General features: G+C 47.3%; 1 protein-coding gene across 12 annotated transcripts in view; it reads left to right on the top strand.

Moving 5' to 3' along the window:
- Positions 1–18,869, top strand: part of LZTS3 (leucine zipper tumor suppressor family member 3) — a 121,599-nt gene that overhangs the window by 80,407 nt on the left and 22,323 nt on the right. For 5 of the 12 annotated variants that reach the window (XM_039541852.1, XM_039541839.1, XM_039541843.1 and 2 more), the window contains exon 2: positions 2,149–2,267. The exons of 4 other annotated variants lie outside the window; for them this stretch is intronic. The gene's annotated coding sequence lies outside the window, so the exon portion shown is untranslated. Of the gene's footprint in view, positions 1–558; positions 578–2,148; positions 2,268–5,621; positions 6,028–15,877; positions 15,901–18,869 lie in introns of those variants that run through there. 3 more of the 12 variants (XM_039541844.1, XM_039541854.1, XM_039541855.1) reach the window with 3 other exon arrangements.

The raw sequence follows: 18,869 nt of genomic DNA, 5'->3' as shown, positions 1-18,869 counted from the left end.
ACACAGCCTTTGTGACATCTCCAGCATCCTGACACAAGGAAGAAAGGAGAGCAGCAGAATATAGACCCTGGACTTCAGAAAGGCAGACTTTGATTCCCTCAGGGAACTGATGGGCAGGATCCCCTGGGAGAATAACATGAGGGGGAAAGAAGTCCAGGAGAGCTGGCTGAATTTTAAAGAATCCTTATTGAGGTTGCAGAAACAAACCATCCCGATGTGTAGAAAGAATAGTAAATATGGCAGGCAACCAGCTTGGCTTAACAGTGAAATCCTTGCTGATCTTAAACACAAAAAATAGCTTACAAGAAGTGGAAGATTGGATAAATGACCAGGGAGGAGTATAAAAATATTGCTCAAGCATGCAGGAGTGAAATCAGGAAGGCCAAATCACACTTGGAGTTGCAGCTAGCAAGGGATGTTAAGAGTAACAAGAAGGGTTTCTTCAGGTATGTTAGCAACAAGAAGAATGTCAGGGAAAGTGTGGGCCCATTACTGAATGGGGGAGGCAACCTAGTGACAGGATGTGGAAAAAGCTAATGTACTCAATACTTTTTTCGCCTCCATCTTCATGAGCAAGGTAAGCTCCCAGACTACTGCACTGGGCAGCACAGTATGGGGAGGAGGTGACCAGCCCTCTGTGGAGAAAGAAGTGGTTCAGGGCTATTTAGAAAAACTGGACGAGCACAAGTCCATGGGGCCGGATGCGCTGCATCAGAGGGTGCTAAAGGAGTTGGTGGATGTGATTGCAGAGCCATTGGCCATTATCTTTGAAAACTCATGGCAATCGGGCAAGGTCCCAGATGCCTGGGAAAAGGCTAATGTAGTGCCCATCTTTAAAAAAGGGAAGGAGGAGGATCTGGGGAACTACAGGCCAGTCAGCATGGATTCACCAAGGGCAAGTCATGCCTGACTAATCTAATCGCCTTCTATGAGGAGATAACTGGCTCTGTGGATGAAGGGAAAGCAGTGGACATGTTATTCCTTTACTTTAGCAAAACTTTTGATACAGTCTCCCACAATATTCTTGCCAGCAAACTAAAGAAGTATGGGCTGGATGAATAGACTATAAGGTAGATAGAAAGCTAACTAGATTGTTGGGCTCAACAGGTAGTGATCAATGGCTCCATGTCTAGTTGGCAGCCTGTATCAAGCGGAGTGCCCCAAGAGTCGGTCCTGGGGCTGGTTTTGTTCAATATCTTCATTAATGATCCGGAGGATGGCATGGACTGCACCCCCAGCAAGTTTGCAGATGACACTAAACTGGGCGGAGTGGTAGATATTCTGGAGGAATAGGATACAGTGAGACCTAGACAAATTAGAGGATTGGGCCAAAAGAAACCTGATGAGATTCAACAAGGACAAGTGCAGAGTCCTGCACTTAGGAAGGAGGAATACCATGCACTGCTACAGACTAGGGGCCGAGTGCCTAGGCAGCAGTTCTGCAGAAAAGGACCTAGGGGTTACGGTGGACAAGAAGCTGGATATGAGTCAACAGTGTGCCCTTGTTGCCAAGAAGGCTAACGGCATTTTGGGCTGTAGAAGTAGGAGCATTGCCAGCAGATCGAGGGACATGATCATTCCCCTCTATTCGACCTTGGTGAGGCCTCATCTAGAGTACTGTGTCCAGTTTTGGGTCCCACACTACAAGAAGGATGTGGAAAAATTGGAAAGAGTTGATTGGAGGGCAACAAAAATGATTAGGTGGCTGGAGCACATGACTTATGAGGAGAGGCTGAGGGAACTGGGGTTATTTAGTCTGCAGAAGAGAAGAATGAGGGAGGATTTGATAGCTGCTTTCAACGACCTGAAAAGGGGGTTCCAAAGAGGATGGATCTAGACTGTTCTCAGTGGTACCAGATGATAGAACAAGGAGTAATGGTCTCAAGCTGCAGTGGAGGAGGTTTAGATTGGATATTAGGAAAAACTTTTTCACTAGGAGGGTGGTGGAAGCACTGGAATGGGTTACCTAGGGAGGTGGTGGAATCTCCTTCCTTAGAGAGGTTTTTAAAGGCACGGCTTGACAAAGCCCTAGCTGGGATGATTTAGTTGGGGATTAGGTCCTGCTTTGAGCAGGGGGTTGGACTAGATGACCTCCTGAGGTCCCTTCCAACCCTGATATTCTATGATTCTATGTATTCAAATTGGCAGGGCCTGATGAAATGCACCCTGAGGTACTTAAAGAAGTAGCTGAAACAATCTCGGAACCGTTAGCTATTTTCTTCGAGAACTCATGGAAGATGGGTGAGGTCCCAGACGACTGGAGAAAGGTACTGTTTGCCCATCTTTAAAAAGCAGAAAAAAAGAGGACCTGAGGAATTATAGCACAGTCAAACGCAGGATGCTGGAACAATTTGTATAGTGGGGGTGACGAGAGCCACTGAACCAAACTGCAAACCCTGTATGTAATAGAAACCACTTCAAGCCACGGGGCCTGGCAGCACCCTTAGTTCCAGCACCTATGGTCAGATGACCTTCTATACCTGAAAAGATACTGGAACAAATTAATCAATCAATCAATTATTTATAATAAGGTTATAAATAATAGTAAAGATGGATTTGTCAAGAACAAATCATGCCACTCTAACCTAGTTGCTGACCGAGTGGATGGGGAGGAAGCTATAGATGTGATATATTTCAATTTTTAATAAAGCTTTTGACACAGGCCCATATGACTTGCTCATAAGCAGCCTAGGGAAATGTGGTCTTTGTGAAATTACTGTAAGGTGGGTGCACAACTGGTTGCAAAATCCTACTCAGAGTCGTTATCAATGGTTTTTCTGCCAAACTGGGAAGACTTATGTAGTGGGGGCCCAGAGGGGTCTGTCCTGGGTCCAGTACTAGTCAATATGTTCATTAATGACTTGGATAATGGAGTGGAGAGTACACTTTATAAAATGTGTGGATCCCCACACGTTAGGAGGGATTGCTAGCACTTTGGAGGACAGAATTAGAGTTCAAAATGACCTTGACAAATTGAAGACATTTTGGTCTGAAATCAACAAGATTTAATTCAGTAATGACGAATGCAATGTACTACACTTAAGAAAAATGTGAATGCACAGCTACAAAATGGGAATAACTAGGTAGGCAGTAGCACTGCCAAAAAGGACCTGGGGGTTATTGTGGATCACAAATTGAATACGAGTCAACAATGTGATGCATATTAACAGGAATGTCGTATGTCAAACATAGGAGGTAATTGTCCCGCGCTGCTTGGAACTGGTGAGGCCTCAGTTGGAGTCCTGTGTCCAGTTCTCGGCATCATGCTTTAGGAAAGATGTAGAGAAATTGGGGAGAGTCCAGAAGAGAACAACAAAAATGATAAAAGGTTTAGAAAACCTCACCTATGAGGAAAGGTTAAGAAAAACAAGCTGGGCATATTTAGACTTGAGAAAAGAAGACTATAGGGGGACCTGATACGGTTGTTATAAAGAGGACAGTGATCCTTTGTTGTCAGTGTTCACTGAAGGTAGGGTAAGAAGTAATCATCTTAACCTGCAATAGAGATTTAGGTTAGATATTAGGAAAAAAATTCTAACTTTAAGGAAAGTTAGGCTTCTGAGGAAGGTTGTGGAATCCCTATCACTGGAGGTTTTTAAGAGCAGGTTAGGCAAACACCGGTCAGCACAGGGGGATGGACTAGATGACTTCGTGGAGTCCTCTCCAGCCCTACATTTCTATGATCAGTGTTTCTGTCATTGCAAATGGTCCTACAGTGGAAGCTGCTGTTTTCCATCTATTCTGTGTTCTTTCAGAGATGGTCTCTCTCTTCTCCCTCCATCTTTGATCATCTCGAGGTGTTCCAGAAGAGAACTCTGTGTTCTCAACATTCTTAGCCAGCTGCAATCAAAGATGGCCAGTTTGGGGGCGGGCGGGAGTTTGTTTTGCGGGGGTTGTGTGTGCGCGTTGCTTTTGTTTTGGGGGTTTATTTTATTTTATTTTTATTTTTTGCTTAAAGGGTTGCCCAGTCACTTCCAGCTAAAACAAACCACCTTGTGATTGGTGGAGGAAATCCCAGCACTTTGAAAGTTACCACCCGTTTGCACATTCTCTATGCCTGCCTAAAGGAAGAGCTACCACTAGCACCACATTTGCTCACAAACTGAGCAAATGGTCAATATAAATGAGGATAAGTTCCAGTTTTCAGTTGAACGTTTTTTTGCCCCTCCCCCAGTGATGTGGAGAAAGTAGATAAGGAAAAGTTATTTACTTATTCCCATAACACAAGAACTAGGGGCCACCAAATGAAATTAATGGGCAGCAGGTTTAAAACAAATAAAAGGAAATTCTTCTTCACACAGCGCATAGTCAACTTGTGGAACTCCTTGCCTGAGGAGCTTGTGAAGGCTAGGACTATAACAGCGTTTAAAAGAGAACCTCCATGAATTTATCTAGTTAAGTCCATTAATAGCCAGGATGGATAAGGAATGGTGTCCCTAGCCTCCGTTTGTCAGAGGGTGGAGATGGATGGCAGGAGAGAGATCACTTGATCATTACCTGTTAGGTTCACTCCCTCTGGGGCACCTGGCATTGGCCACTGTCAGTAGACAGGATACTGGACTAGATGGACCTTTGGTCTGACCCAGTACAACCATTCTTATGTTTTTATGTTCATAACTTGCTCAGACTTCCTTGTTGGGTCGAAATGTTCTATACTTGGTCTGTGCCCAAAGGGTGGGGTTTTTTTCTAGCTAATAAGTTTGAGCTAAATTGATGGAGCTGTTTTCAGTTATTTGAGTATGAGGGAAATATATTATTCCTCAAATGTCAAACTGGGTTTCATTTGTAGATCTTAGTGAAACTATTTTTAGATGACGTCACATTGAAAATAAAATTAGGCAGTTTTAAAGTTATGTATGTTTAGTCTGCCTCAAAATCAGAACTTATAGTAGGTGCCTGCAAACTTTAGTAGCTGCTCAAGTTTGAAAATTGGGGCCCATGAAGATTAGAAAGCTCTTCTGATGATTTTTAAGTACCTTAATTAATGATCTTTTTAGCATAAATGAAAATTTTCTGCCAAACTAAGTAATGATACTTTTACACCGTCCGTTAATGAGTGACCAAAAATCTTTCAGCCGTCTTTCATCCTTTCTGGTGGGTCTGCCACTGGAGTATATATGCAGTGTTGTAGCCATGTTGGACCCAGGATATTAGAGAGACGTCTTTTATTGGACCAGCTGGAATATATTGTAACATTGAAGGGCGGAGGGGGAGAAGAGGAGTGGCTTATATGTGGGCGATAGATTGTGTGGGTTTGGGGCCGGTTTTCTGAAAGTGAGTAGTGAGTGTAGGTGCCTCATTTTCAGAGGCTGTGTGTGAGCACTTAAAATCAAGCCCCTGTAAGGGGTCTCAGGTTGAGTCCCCCAAAAAGTAGGCACCCAAAATCACTCTGTAAAATCTTGGCAGTAACTCCTGAGCGGGGCATGGCGTAATTCCACAATGTTTTGTTTTGTTTTTTTCAAAGCTTGCATCCTGCAAGGAAAGAGTTAATGAAACTGAAGTGCTTGGAGGGAGCAGTTCCCTGTTATTAGCCAATCAGAGGGGACAAAGGTTCAGCTCTGTGCCTGTGCTAAGGTAACAGGTGATTTGTTGTTTACAACATGTAGTTTTGTAGAGTCCCCTCAGGCACTGGGCAGGTAGAGAGGATCTTGCAGCCCAGCCAGGAGAGCATGGGAGGAAAAACCTCTTGATCGCGGAGGTACATGTGCAGCTAGCTTACTTTGGCTGAAAACATTTTCTGCTTTAGTCTCGTAAAGGAAGCTCTGGGTAAGGTGACACTATGGCGCTCCTTTGTTAGAGAGCACGCTTCCCAGAACGGGTGCAAACAGCAGAGCGCAGCCAGTCTGGACAAGGAGTACAATGCCTTACCGTCCTGTGTGCACAAGGGAAGAGCAACTATCCGTCAACTCAGTGGATTGCGTTAAGCAGGAGCAGCCTTGCCACACTGTGATGGACAGAGAGGAAATACGTACCCCGGGTTTACGACTGTTCTGACCATTTGTGTGGTGAAGGAGTTGGAAAGATTGGGTATGGTATCATTTTCATTTCCTGCCTAATTTCGAAAGGTGTAGAAAACATGACCTGTGAGGGAAGATTGGAAAAACTGGGTTTGTTTAGTCTGGAAAAGAGAAGACCGAGAGGGGACATAAATTTTCAAGTACATAAAAGGTTGTTACAAGGAGGAGGGAGAAAAATTGCTCTCCTTAACCATTGAGGACAGGACAAGAAGCAATGGGCTTAAATTGCAGCAAGGGAGGTTTAGGTTGGACATTAGGAAAAACTTCCTAACTGTCAGGGTGGTTAAGCACTGGAATAAATTGCCTGGGGAGGTTGTGGAATCTCCATCACTGGGGATTTTTAAGAGCAGGTTGCACAAACACCTGTCAGGGATGGTCTAGATAATACTTAGTCCTGCTATAAGTGCAGGGGACTGGACTAGATGACCTCTCGTGGTCCCTTCCAGTCTTAGGATTCTATGATTCTAAACAGCAGCCACTTTTCACTCCAGGGGCAGCTGCGTTTTGAGATGTGAGTGTGGTGTTGTGTGTATGTATTTATACCACGCTGAACTGGGTGGTGTGTGGGTGCACCACTGCTCTCTGCTGGAGAGAATCAAAACTGCTCTACCATGGACCATAGGGCCTATGCAGCTTATGGAGCTTTCGCATAAGTGGTAAGGGACTGGGACAGTGGAATAGTAGGATCTGACTTTGGAGCTGATGCAGAGAAGTTTTGAATATGTGGAGCGTACAGCGATCTGATATGACACTGTAGGGAGCAAAGGAGTTGCAAGTTTGTAACTGAGAATGTAGCCTATGCTTTGTAAAGTCCTTTGGTATCCTTCAGCTTGAAAGGTGTTGTATGAGGCTTAGCTAATACTCCCTTCCGTTCCTGTGTCAGGCCTTTTATTTGCAGTGTTTGGTTTTGCCATTCTTACTGACAGTAGAAATGCAAACGATTAAGGCAACCCCAGTACAAATCATAAAATCTACTATTTATGGCAGCGGGATTTTTAAGCAATGTAGGAACTGGCTTATTCTCCAGCCAGGCCGCTCCCATCCAGGGAGGGGTAGGAGGGAAATGAATAACGAGAATGTTTCCATTGGTAGTGGTGTGTTGCAGGGCTGTAGGTGGGAGCTGTATCAATGCCCTTGAAATTCCTTGTGCCCAGTTAATTATAAATCGAGGCTGGATTCACAATACTGAGTTGTTAAAGCCTTGGCGAGGGAGGCGAAGGCGGCTTGATCTGAAAATGGGCATGATTTGTAAACACACCTTGAATTTTTTTTCTCTCTCCACCCGTGAGAATGTTGGGGAGGCTGGAATGAGAGGTAGTCGCCTTAGCCTGCTGGCGCCAGAGACATCAGCCAGCTGGCTCTGTGTGCATGTCCCACTGTGGAACAGGAGATGAGACCGGTGGCTCTGATCCTCAATAGAGCTGCATCAATTCACATCAGCTGAGCATCTGGCCCGTGTACTCCCAAAGCTTTTCACAACTCACTGGTTTAATAGACACCTCATTGCATTCCAAAGGGATAATTTATAAGAGGGTTCTCAACCAGGGGTACACGTACCCCTGGGGGTACGCAGAGGTCTTCCAGGTGGTACATCAACTCATCTAGATATTTGCCTAGTTTTACAACAAACTACATAAAAGCGCTACTGAGTCAATACAAACTAAAATTTCATACAAAGACTTGTTTATACTGCGCTATATACTCTGAAATGAACATCCAATATTAATATTCCAATTGATTTATTTTATAATGATATGGTAAAAAGTCAGAAGTTTTTCAGTACTAGTGTGCTGTGACACTTCTGTATTTTTATGTCTGATTTTGTGAGCAAGTAGTTCTCAAGTGAGGTGAAACTTGGGGGTACGCAAGACAAATCAGAGTCCCGAAAGGGGTACAGTAGTTTGGAAATTTTGAGGGCCACTGATGTAGAATGTAAGAACAGCTATACTGGGTCAATGGTCTGTGTAGCCCAGTTCCAGGTGCTTCAGGGGGGAACGAAGAGAATAGGACAATTATCAAGTGATCCGTCCCCTGTCATCCAGTCCCAGTTTCTGGCAGTCAGAGGCTTAGGGACACTCAGAGCCTGGGGCAATGAAGAACCCATGTGTGATTGTAGAATGTAGCCCGTCCAGCCCACTCTGTGCCTTAACAAAACAATACTAAAGTGCTGTGCAGCCCGTAGCTCATGGGTGTGACTTGCCTGGACATCCAGTGAGTCACACTTGTCTAACTGAGGGCAGAATTGGGCCTGTTAATTAACCATAACTGGGCAACATGCCTGAGTAAATCCCTGAGAGGGTGGAAATCCCCATACAAACATAGGGCCCAATCCTGCAAGTTACTGACTCCTTCAGTGCTTGTTGTGGAGTGGAAGGAGCTCAGCACCTTGCAGGATCAGGTCCTTTGAAAGCTGGGATTTACTTTACTAATCACTAGAGAGTCTCCCTCTGCCAGGGGAAATCTCCACTGTTTGGAGCCACAGCTCAGCTCCCTTGTGCTGCCTGTGGGGCACAAAGGGGCTGGATCACAACAGAGAATCTGGCCTTTGGTCTTCTGTAAGCTGTCCTTCAGCGCTGGAACGTTTATTCTATTGACATGAGTCTGACTTGTGCCAAGAACATTTCATGCTAACCCTACGAGCCCTCAAGGATTCAGTACTGCTTAGCATGTCTGTGGCGCTTTCCCTCTGGAATGCTCAAAGGGCCGTACCAAGGTGAGCACCAGGCAGTATCCCTGTTTCTCAGATGGGGGGAAACTGAGGCACGGGCAGGTCAATGGATTCTGTGGCAGAGCTCAGAAGGGAACTCAAGTCTCTTAACACTGTCTTCCCATTGGTCCACCCTGCCCCTCCCCTCCCACCGTTCCAGTGATCTCATCTGGCTTTAAAATACAGTTTTGACTGGACTTTGTCTGCCCTATGCTGATTGGCTCTCCAGCTCTCGTTCTCCCCCTTCTTCATGGTATCTTCACCTCCGCTTCACTCCAGCCCCGGAGCACCCACGGAGTTGGCACCTATGCCTGGGTCACACCCTTATTCCCCCCCCCTTCAATTCAGTGTACCCCCTTCCTTCACTTTTCTTTCCATTTAGCTGATCCCCCTCCTAACTAAACCCCCCCCCACCAAAAATAAATGGTGGCACCAACCTGACGTTGTACCCTCTGCTTGTGTGGCCTACCCCTCCCCCAGCCTGTGCCTGTCTTGTCGACTTAGATCATAAGCTCTTTGGCCTGCAGAGGGTATGGGCTGCGCTCAAGGCCCGTGGGGCTGCGGAGGCAGGAGCTGTGGGGGGCTGCTTTGGGGGGCCCCACAGGCCCAGAGCAGCCTGGGGGATTAGGGGGGGCCTGGTGCCAGCAGCAGGAAGCAAAACAACCAAGCCCCAACCCGCTCTGCTCCCCTCGCCCCAGCTATGTCGCTCGGGGAGAGGGGGGTTTGGGGGAAGGGGTCCATCCCCCGTCCATACACACATACTGGCGGCGGGAAGCGGAGCGACACAGAGGAGAGCCAGCGGAATGGAGCAGGCTGGGGCTGGGTTGCTCCGCTTCCCGCCAATGCCGGTGAGTGCAGGGGTAGACTTGACCCCTACTGCCAGCGCCAGGCCCCCCGGCTAATCCCCTTGCAGTGGGCGCACCCCACGGGGGGCCTGCTGGGGGATGGGGCTGGCCGCCGGCACTGCTGCATACGAAGCCCACAGCTGCGCAGGGCTCCATGAAATTTGGGACAATTCGGTGCCCCAAATTTCGTGGTGCCCTACGCAGCTGCGTATTCTGCGTATGCCTAAGGACCGCCCCAGCCGTATAGTTCACAAAACCAGCTTGAAGAGGGATGATCTTCTTAAAAAGAGAGGCCAAGACCTCACCCTCTTTGCTAACAGAACCAGGGGATGTTGGCAACCCTTGTGAAGGAGAAAGCCCAGTACAGAGCCCTTCCTAACTAAGGGAAATTTAATGTCCAGTGATCTATGGGAGGTCAGGCTAGAAAGGTGATCTGATGGTCCCTTCTGACCTTAAACTCTAGGTGCTCCATGTAAGCATCCACAAGGTCACTTCACTGTTCTCCTTCAGATCCCTCCTGAAAACTTCCTTTTCTGTGCTGCCTACAAGATACTTGACAGCGGTCAGGCTGCTGGTGTGCAGAGAGCCCTGCCGGTTACGGTGACTGGAATTGTCTCATTGTTCCCTTGTAGTCACCCCCATCTGTCTGTACCCATCTCTTGTCTTCTACTTAGATCAGAAGATCTTTTGGGCAGAGGCCATGCTTTTTTTGTTGTTGTTGTTCTGTGTTTGTGCAGCACCTAGTGGGGCCCTGGGTCGACTAGAGCTCCCAGCCACTACAATAACACTAATAATAATAATAAATAGTAATGCATCTGTGAAGAATAGCCTCTCCAGAAATTAACCCTGGAGGAATCCGACTGGACCTGGAAGCTTCTGCAACATCTCTCTTACATTTTTTATTATGGGTTGTGGGCCAGGTTTACAAAGCACCGGATTCTGGTGGTCCTAAGAGCTTTGTGCATCATTTTACTCCTCAGCTAATCCCACGGCATCATAAAGCAGAGTATTACTCAACGTAAGATGTAGGGCCAGATAATCCCCTTGATCCACAGCAGAGCTCCTGCCGATAGCAGGAAGAGGCTTACACAGAGATCAAGGGTCGCATGTGTTCCTTGTGTAGTCACGGTGGGGTTTCCAAAAGCTCTCCCCATTAGCTTAACTGTGCTCTCACTGACTCCAGCGAGACTTCACTTTTGCAAACCACGCCCTATACCTTTAGGGCTTGCTAGTCTTTGTACCTAGCTAGTCTTTGCAAGCATGTGTCTCTTATCTCTGTTATTCTCCTTCATCCCCTCTGATCGTCTTGCACCCCACTTTATCTTCAGTTGGCTTGTAAGTTCTTCAAGGCAGCAGGCACAGCTTCCAGTGTGTGTATGCCCCAGTGCCCAGCATATTGGGTCCTCATCTTTGTTGGGGCCTCTGGGTGCTCCGACCCCCAAAATTACGTTGCAATTAGTGGGGTAAAAGTGATGCTGAGCGCTTTTAGAAGCCCTGCTAGCTGGCTATTTGCACATGTGATTACCCAAGATGTGAACTTAATTGCAGTAACTGTATGAGTTTAGGTGCATGATTTTACCCCTAAATTATTTGAAAATCTGGCTAACTTTTAAAAGGTGCGGATCCACTCCAATGAGCTGCAGAGGAGGACGCGCATGATCAATGTCTCTGAAAATCAAGCCATTGCTGCTGAGCAATGATCCCTCCTCACCCTGGTTCCACGCATCTCTGGCTCCTTCTGCCATGATAGAACCTTTACCCTTCTAACCTACCTGCCTGGCCACTGTTCTCCAATAATGGACAGGACACACAGGGGCAGTAGCGTAGCATAGAATCACCTTTTATATTGTATTAACGACAGCTACTTTTTGCTTGTGTACATGGCTGTGTTTTTTAACCCGTGCTGAGTAAATTTAAGGCTGTTTATTGTCCCTAGTGTAGACAAGGCATTTGCTGGATGGCAAATGACAAAGTAGTAATGAAACAATCAGAGGCCCTACAAGGCTTGTAGAATGCTTTGTGTCTGTCTAGGCACTGAAATGCCCCGAGAGGTCTAATAGCTGGGAAGCACAGCCAGCCTTCCGACAGGTTTAATTCCTGGTTAAAGCTTCAGCAGTTCATTCTGAACCAGTTTAATCCCAGTAAAAAGAGGAGGACGACTTGTGGCATCTTTGAGACTAACAAATTTATTTCAGCATAAGCTTTCGTGGGTTACAGCTCACTTCTTCTGATGCATAGAATGGAACACACCGACAGATATTTATACATACAGAGAACATGAAAAGGTGGAAGTATGCATACCAACTGGAAGAGTCTAATCGATTGAGATGAGCCATAGTCAGCAGGAGGAAAAAAAACTTTTGAAGTGATAATTAAGATGACCCATAAAAGGTGAGAGGAGAACTTAACATAGGGAAATAGATTAAATTAGTGTAATGACCCAACCATTCCCAGTCTCTGTTTAAACCTAAGTTAATTGTATCTAATTTGCATATTAATTTGAGTTCAGCAGTCTCTCTTTGGAGTCTGTTTTTGAAGTTTTTTTGTTGCAAAATTGCCACCTTCAAGTCTGTCACTGAGTGGTTAGAGAGGTTGAAGTGTTCTCCTACTGGTTTTTGAATGTTATGATTCCTGATGTCAGATTTGTGTCCATTTATTCTTTTGCGTAGAGACTGTCCGGTTTGGCCAATGTACATGGTAGAGGGGCATTGCTGGCACATGATGGCATATATCACGTTGGTAGATGAACGAGCCCAGTGTGGGTGCTAACAAGCTGAAACAGTACAGCTGGTCCTCCTGATGCTGGCCTGGCACCATCTCCCAGAATACACTGCTGCTGGGAGCCGAGGCGGGCATTGTGGGATAGGTACCCAGAGGGCATGGCAGTTCAACTGGTTTGGGGGAGGGTCAGCATGGCTAGTGGGGGCTCACTGAGCCGTTTGTTCTTAAATGGGTTCGGTTACAGCTCGTTCATTTTTCTAGGGTGGATATGGCCAAAATGGAGGCTTAGCATGTCCAGAGTCTCCTGGACAAAGGCTCTAGGTGTACGTCTGTGCTGCAGTGAAACACCCGCGGCTGACCCATGTCAGCTGGCTCGGGCGAGGGGCTGTTTAATTGTGATGTACACATTCAGGTTCGGGCTGGAGCAAAGGTTCTAGGACTCTTCCCTTTCACAGGGTCCCAGAGATTGGGCTCCAGGCAGAGCCTGAGTGTGTACACCACAGCCCCGTAACCCGAGTCCCGTGAGCCCACGTGTGCAACGTAGACACACCCTAGTTGTTGTTTAGGAACCATCCAGGAGGGAACGGTGCAGATTAAAGACTATTTGCTTCGCAAAAATGATCCCTTGGCATCTCCAAGTCGAAAGCAGCAGCACCAGTCTGTAAGAGAGAGATTCCAAGCCTGAAAAGCACAGGCAGGGTTATTTTTCTCCCTGCAGGTAGGAGAGAACTGACTGAGCCCCGTAACTCCGGTTTCATTCCTCCGCCAGTTTGGGGTCGCTTGGGTGAAGTTGTTTCAATATGTGACGGAGGAGGAGGATGTTGGGGAGATGGGGGGGGGGGGTTCAGACTCAAAGTTAGCTGTGCTGACTCTGCCTTGTGTTGCTGACTTCTAGTGAGATGTGACCAGCACTTCCAGGGGAGTGGGGGGCAGGAGAGGTCACAAGGGGCTGCAGACCCAGCCAAAAGATAAGTGTTTGAATTGATTCGTGTTGCTGAGAGGTGTGCTTTCAGCACTATCTTACCAAAGAATGAAGGCCTCGCCCCCAGTTTTTTCAGACCACTTTAAGCAATGGACAGGGTGGCTCTGAAAGGCGAATCGGAATGTTTGTGCTAAAACAAACACAACTGGACTAGATCCTGCCAGATGCTCAGTCACAATCATTAGCAGCATTTCAGCCCCACACCTACCCCCTTTCCCATCTTCTCTTTCTCCAACACCACTTCCCTGCAGTGTTATTTACTCCTCCTCATAACACAAGAACAAGGGGTCACCAAATGAAATTAATGGGCAGCAGGTTTAAAACAAACAAGAGGAAGTATTTCTTCACACAACACACAGTCAACCTGTGGAACTCTTTGCCAGAGGGTGTTGTGAAGGCCCACGGGTTCAAAAAAGAACTAGATATATTCATGGAGGATAGGTCCATCAATGGCTATTAGCCAGGATGGGCAGGAATGGTGTCCCTAGCCTCTGTTTGCCAGAAGCTGGGAATGGGCGACAGAGGATGGATCACTTGTTGATTACCTGTTCTGTTCGTTACCTCTGGGGCACCTGGCACTGGCCACTGTTGGCAGACAGGATACCGGGCTAGATGGACCATTGGTCTGACCCAGTATGGCCGTTCTTATGTTCTTATTATTTGGGATTGGCAATCCTGGGAGCGAGGCACAAGAAACTTAGCTTCCCAATAGCTGCAGCTTCCTGCTTTCTGAGTGGGTGGAAATGATCCCACTTTTTCCACAGGCCCCACCCCGCATCCCGACAGATTGGGCATGGAGGGAACAGAGCAGGGATCTGATCCACCCTGCATCACCAGATAACATTTAGGGCTAAGTATCCGAATGGGAGAGGGGTCAGCTGCCATTTTTGGCCCTTTCCCTCCCTTGGGTTCAGGGACAGCAGGAGCCACTAAGCAATCTACCCTAACCCTAAACTCTAAAAGCCCGGGGGTGGTCAAGGGGAGATAATAGCTGTTGACTGGGTCTCCTTCTCTCGCTGCCGGGTAGGGATCTGCTGCTGGGCAGGCAAGGCCTTTGTGTGTTGGATTAAAACACAAAAGGGTGAATTGATCCCCCTGTGTAACTCCACAGACTTCGTGGCGTTGCTTTGGATTTATGCTGGTGTAAATGAGATGGGAATCGGGCCCATTGACAGCACTCAATACATAGCAACCCCCAGGGGCTCACTTCTAATCTCACTTGGGTCGCTTCATTGGGGCTGCTCCTTATTGACCAGTGCACCAAACTCAGATCAGAAGAGGGGTGGATGCGTGCTGGTGATTGGCTTACCTCTCTTTAGCGACACTGAGACCATGGCCCAGTGCTCCAGCCCCATTGTAGTTACCATGAAGCAGAGCTTTGAGCTCAGAGCCTGTATCACTAGGGATCTTGCAGATTTAAAACCTTGCCAATTTCTGCTTGTTTCTTTGAGTGCTTTAAAATAAAAACCTGGCACAAAATTAAGTTCCTGGGTACAGGGCTTTGGAGCGGAGCCTGGAGCTGGAGCCCAGAGCAGCTCCGGAGCAGTGGAGCTGCAGGTTTTTGCCTGGAGCTGGAGCGGAGCCAGAGCACAGCTCCAAAGCCCTGCCTGGGTAAGATTATTTCTTTAGCCTCTCCAGAGGGCAGATCTTCCACTGGTGCAAACTGGTGCAGCTCCGCTGACTTCAGGGAGAGTAAAGGATGTGTCCCAAGGACTGTGCAGGTGCTGCATCCTTCCAGTTGCTATTGGCACAGAGCAGGATCTCCCTGACATGACATTGATGGACCACTCTTCATCTGGCACACAGTAGACAGTAGATGGGCTTTGCTATAATGCCTGTCCCAGTCCCAGTCCCTCCTGCAGTGCTCCCGTGAAGAGTTTCCCTCTCCTTAAACATTCAGCAGATTTTTGTAATTAAATGCTCAGCGGGCATAGGCCACACGACCAGAAGGGCTGTTCTTCCTGCAAGGTCAAATGAGTTTACCCCTGTAAGATTTTGATAGCCAGCTTTCACGACTCAGTCTTCTGGTGCTGCTATCCTTTTAATTAAAGCAGTTGAAGGTCGGCGCGGGAAAGTCATGAGCTGTTTGCTGGATTACTTGACCTTCCTTAAGAATGTGTAACATAAGCAGCTGGTTCTAAAACTGTCTGTGTGAGTCTTGGCATCAGTGTTTAAAAATGAGTCTAGCACATTGGGGTTGACGGGATATTTTCTCGGTGCTGTAATGGCTTGAGCCAAAGCCCACAGAAGTTGTTGAGAACCTTTCCATTGACTTCAGTGGGTGTTGGAATGGGCCCTGGTCTAGAAATGTTGGTGAACAGCACGGGAAAGTCTCCACAATTCAGTTGGCTCGTGTGATACTTTAAAAAAAAAAAAAAAAGTGTCCAGCTCTGATAACCAAAAGCCAGAACTTGCAGCCCTTGTGGGAGGAAGGGCTGTATCATTAGTTATAATTTGGGTGACAGGCATGCCGAGAGGCCTCACTGTGCTAGGTGCTGTACGTATATCCTAGTGAGAAAAAGTCCCTGCCCTGATGAGCTCACAATTTAAACAGCCAAGGCACAGAGGAGTGGGAGGAGACACTGAGTCACACAGAGGTGAAGTGACTTGCTCAAGATCATACAGTAGGTCAGCAGGAGAACTGGGAATAGTGCACGTGTCTCCTGATTCCCAGGCCAATGCTGTGTCGCCTGGCCCGCGCTGTTGTAGAATTAGGTCCTCGGTACAAACTAGGAATGTTCTGTGCGAGTGTGAGCGGTTCTTACAGTACTGGCCCATGCAATAAGGCTGTGCCGCGGTTGTATTCAGCAGGCGTAAATGATGTCAGTCATCGTCGTGAGATTGTGACTGTGCCCTGTGATATCGTCATTTTTCAACTTGCTCCCTGGGGTGAGCGTTCTCAGTGGCAGGACCTCAGCTAGGCAACTCCTGCCTAGAGCCTTATCCTAGCTGCATTCGGAACAAAGCGTGAGATCCGATGAGAGCTTAGCTATTCAGTCGAGTCTGAATAAGGACCTTACTTGTTCATCCAGTGCTTGGAACACACAAAGACCCCATAAGTGATGACTCATGATTGAGTCTTACATTTGTATAGGGGCTGTCATCCAGACAAATCCCAAAGCATCTTAGGATACGTCTATGCTGCAGCTTGGAACTTGCCTCCCGACCTCGATAGACTCACGCTAGCTTTGATCAGGTCAGCGTGCTAAATATAGCAGTGTGGAGGCTGTGGCTCGGGCTATCTGCCTGAATACAAGCTCAGGTGGCTAGTCTGAGCCATCCCCTCGTGCTGCCGCGTTCACGCTACTATATTTTAACTTGATAGCTTGAGCAAAACTGATGAGAGTCTTGTCTACCCTCAAAGAGTCCGGTGGCACCTTATAGACTAACAGACTCATTGGAGCATTTATAGACTAACAGACGTATTGGAGCATTGTTAGTCTATAAGGTGCCACAGGACACTCTGCTGCTTTTACAGATCCAGACTAACACAGCTACCCCTCTGATACTTGTCTACCCTCTTGTCTTGTCTACCCTCCCAGCTGCAGGGTAGCCATACTTTACAATTGCCAGTAACGGTTTGGATCTCCCAGTGTGGCCACCTCCAGGGTGGAACATGGCAGCTGTTGAACAACGCACTACAACACTAAACAGCAGCTAAGGACAGGAAAGAAAAAAGCAAGTAAAATTGATAGAAATTGTAGCGGGACTGTAGAGAGACAGAATGTAAATATCCAAGTTGGTGTTTATCAAGGAGAATGAAATTAATACCCCTACTTTTGCCAAACATGCTGTGGATCTTGGAGTACGGAGTGGCCAGGACTTTGGCTTTATGTTTCCATGTCCTCCTGAGACACTGGTTTGAGTATCTCTTCCATGGCAAGAGCTCCACCTGCTGAATAAGCAACACCATCAATGAGTGCTTTAGGACCTAAGCTATTAGGTTCAGTTTGATTGTTAAGCTGTTGCTGTTGTGTCATCATCATAATTCCTAGCTCTTATCTACTGATGAAACGTGCTAGATCTCAAAGCTCTTCACAAAGGAGGTCGGCGGTGTTCTCCCATTTTGTAGATGGGGAAACTGAGGCACAAAGGGGGCACATGATTTACCCAAGACTACCAGGCCGGTCAGTGGTGGAGTCAGGAATTGAATTCCCTGGTTTTCTAAGTCCCAATCCAGTGCTCTGTCTGCTAGGCTGCACTGCCTCCCCCAAAACAAGGTAAGAAATGGGACTATCTGAAGATGTGGGCTATCTGGAGTAGCTGTTGTGTGGGCTTTGAGCGACTGAGCTAACAGACAGAGGTACTGGCCCAGGAGAACACCACCCCCAGCCTCTCCAGCGTTATCCTCAGTCTCAGCCTTCCACTGGATGTGGTCTTGTCCAAGCAATGAACCTACCAGCCAAGGACAAGTCCTGTGCAGTTGCACACCTTCCCCTGATCAAGAAATACCCAGCAATCAACAGCTAGGACGGAACAGGCTGGGTGATTGTATAGTTGCAGGCAGGCTGAAAATACAGCAGGGACAGCATTTTGCCACTGGCTTCAATGGAGTCAGGCTTTCACCCAGAGTTTGTTGGCTTTAGACGCAACACATCCTGCATCATGGCAGAGGGTTAGACTAGATGACCCTTGCAGGCACCTTCTAACCAGTGCCGGCACCAGGCCAGCCAGCAAGCAAGTGCTTGGGGCGGCCAACAGAAAGAAGCAGCACGTCCGGGTCTTCGGCGGCAATTTGGCGGCAGGTCCCTCAGTCCCTCTCAGAGGGAAGGACCTGCCTCGGAATTGCTGCCGAAGAACGAAGCAGCAGCGGTAGAGCTGCCGTTGAACTGCTGCCGATTTCTTCTTTTTTTTTTTTTCCCCCCTGCTGCTTGGGGCGGCAAAAATGCTGGAGCCGGCCCTGCTTCTAACCCTATGCTTCTATGATTGCTGACATAGGTTCTGTCACCTTTCAGAACTTTCTTCCAACTTCAAAAACAGTTCAGTTAGACTTGAGGGCAAAGAACTGTAGTAAGGTCATAATTTGTGTGTTAAGATTAATTACTCCGTACTCGTATGCAGTTCTCTTATTTGGTTGGTCTTGCCCTTTAACGTACGACTGTGCTCTGAAAAGTGGCTTTGTAAAAATGCTTTTGTGGGACTCCATGGTTGTGCCTCAGTGGTTCCCGATCAAACGTGCTCACTCCACAAGCAAAACCACAAGTTTTCCAGCTGCCAGCCCTGCAGCCTCAGCCTGGGATCTGAGAGCCCTGCTGGGTACAAGAGAGCAGTGAGTAGCAGGAGGAAGGTGATTTTTTACCTCCGGTGGACTGCATTGATGAGACTGAGACTGGAATACTGTGTCCAGGTTTGATGCCCACATCACTTAAAAAGGGTGTTGAAAAAATTGGAGAGGGTGTAGAGAGAAGCCACAACAAATATTTGAGGGCTGGAGAAACTACTTGACAGTGAGAGATTTAGAAAGCTCAATCTGTCGCGCTTGAAGATTGAGAGGTGACTTGATTACAGTGTATAAGTACCTTCAAGGGGAGAAATTACCGGTATTTTAGGGCTCTTTAATCTAATCTAGTGGAGAAAGGCACAACAAGAACTAGTGG

Source organism: Mauremys reevesii, linkage group 5 (genome assembly GCF_016161935.1).
Source record: "Mauremys reevesii isolate NIE-2019 linkage group 5, ASM1616193v1, whole genome shotgun sequence".
NCBI classification, from domain to species: Eukaryota; Metazoa; Chordata; order Testudines; family Geoemydidae; genus Mauremys; species Mauremys reevesii.
The sequence above is the reverse complement of the archived record's forward strand: the minus strand, read 5'-3'. Positions and strand labels throughout refer to the sequence as shown.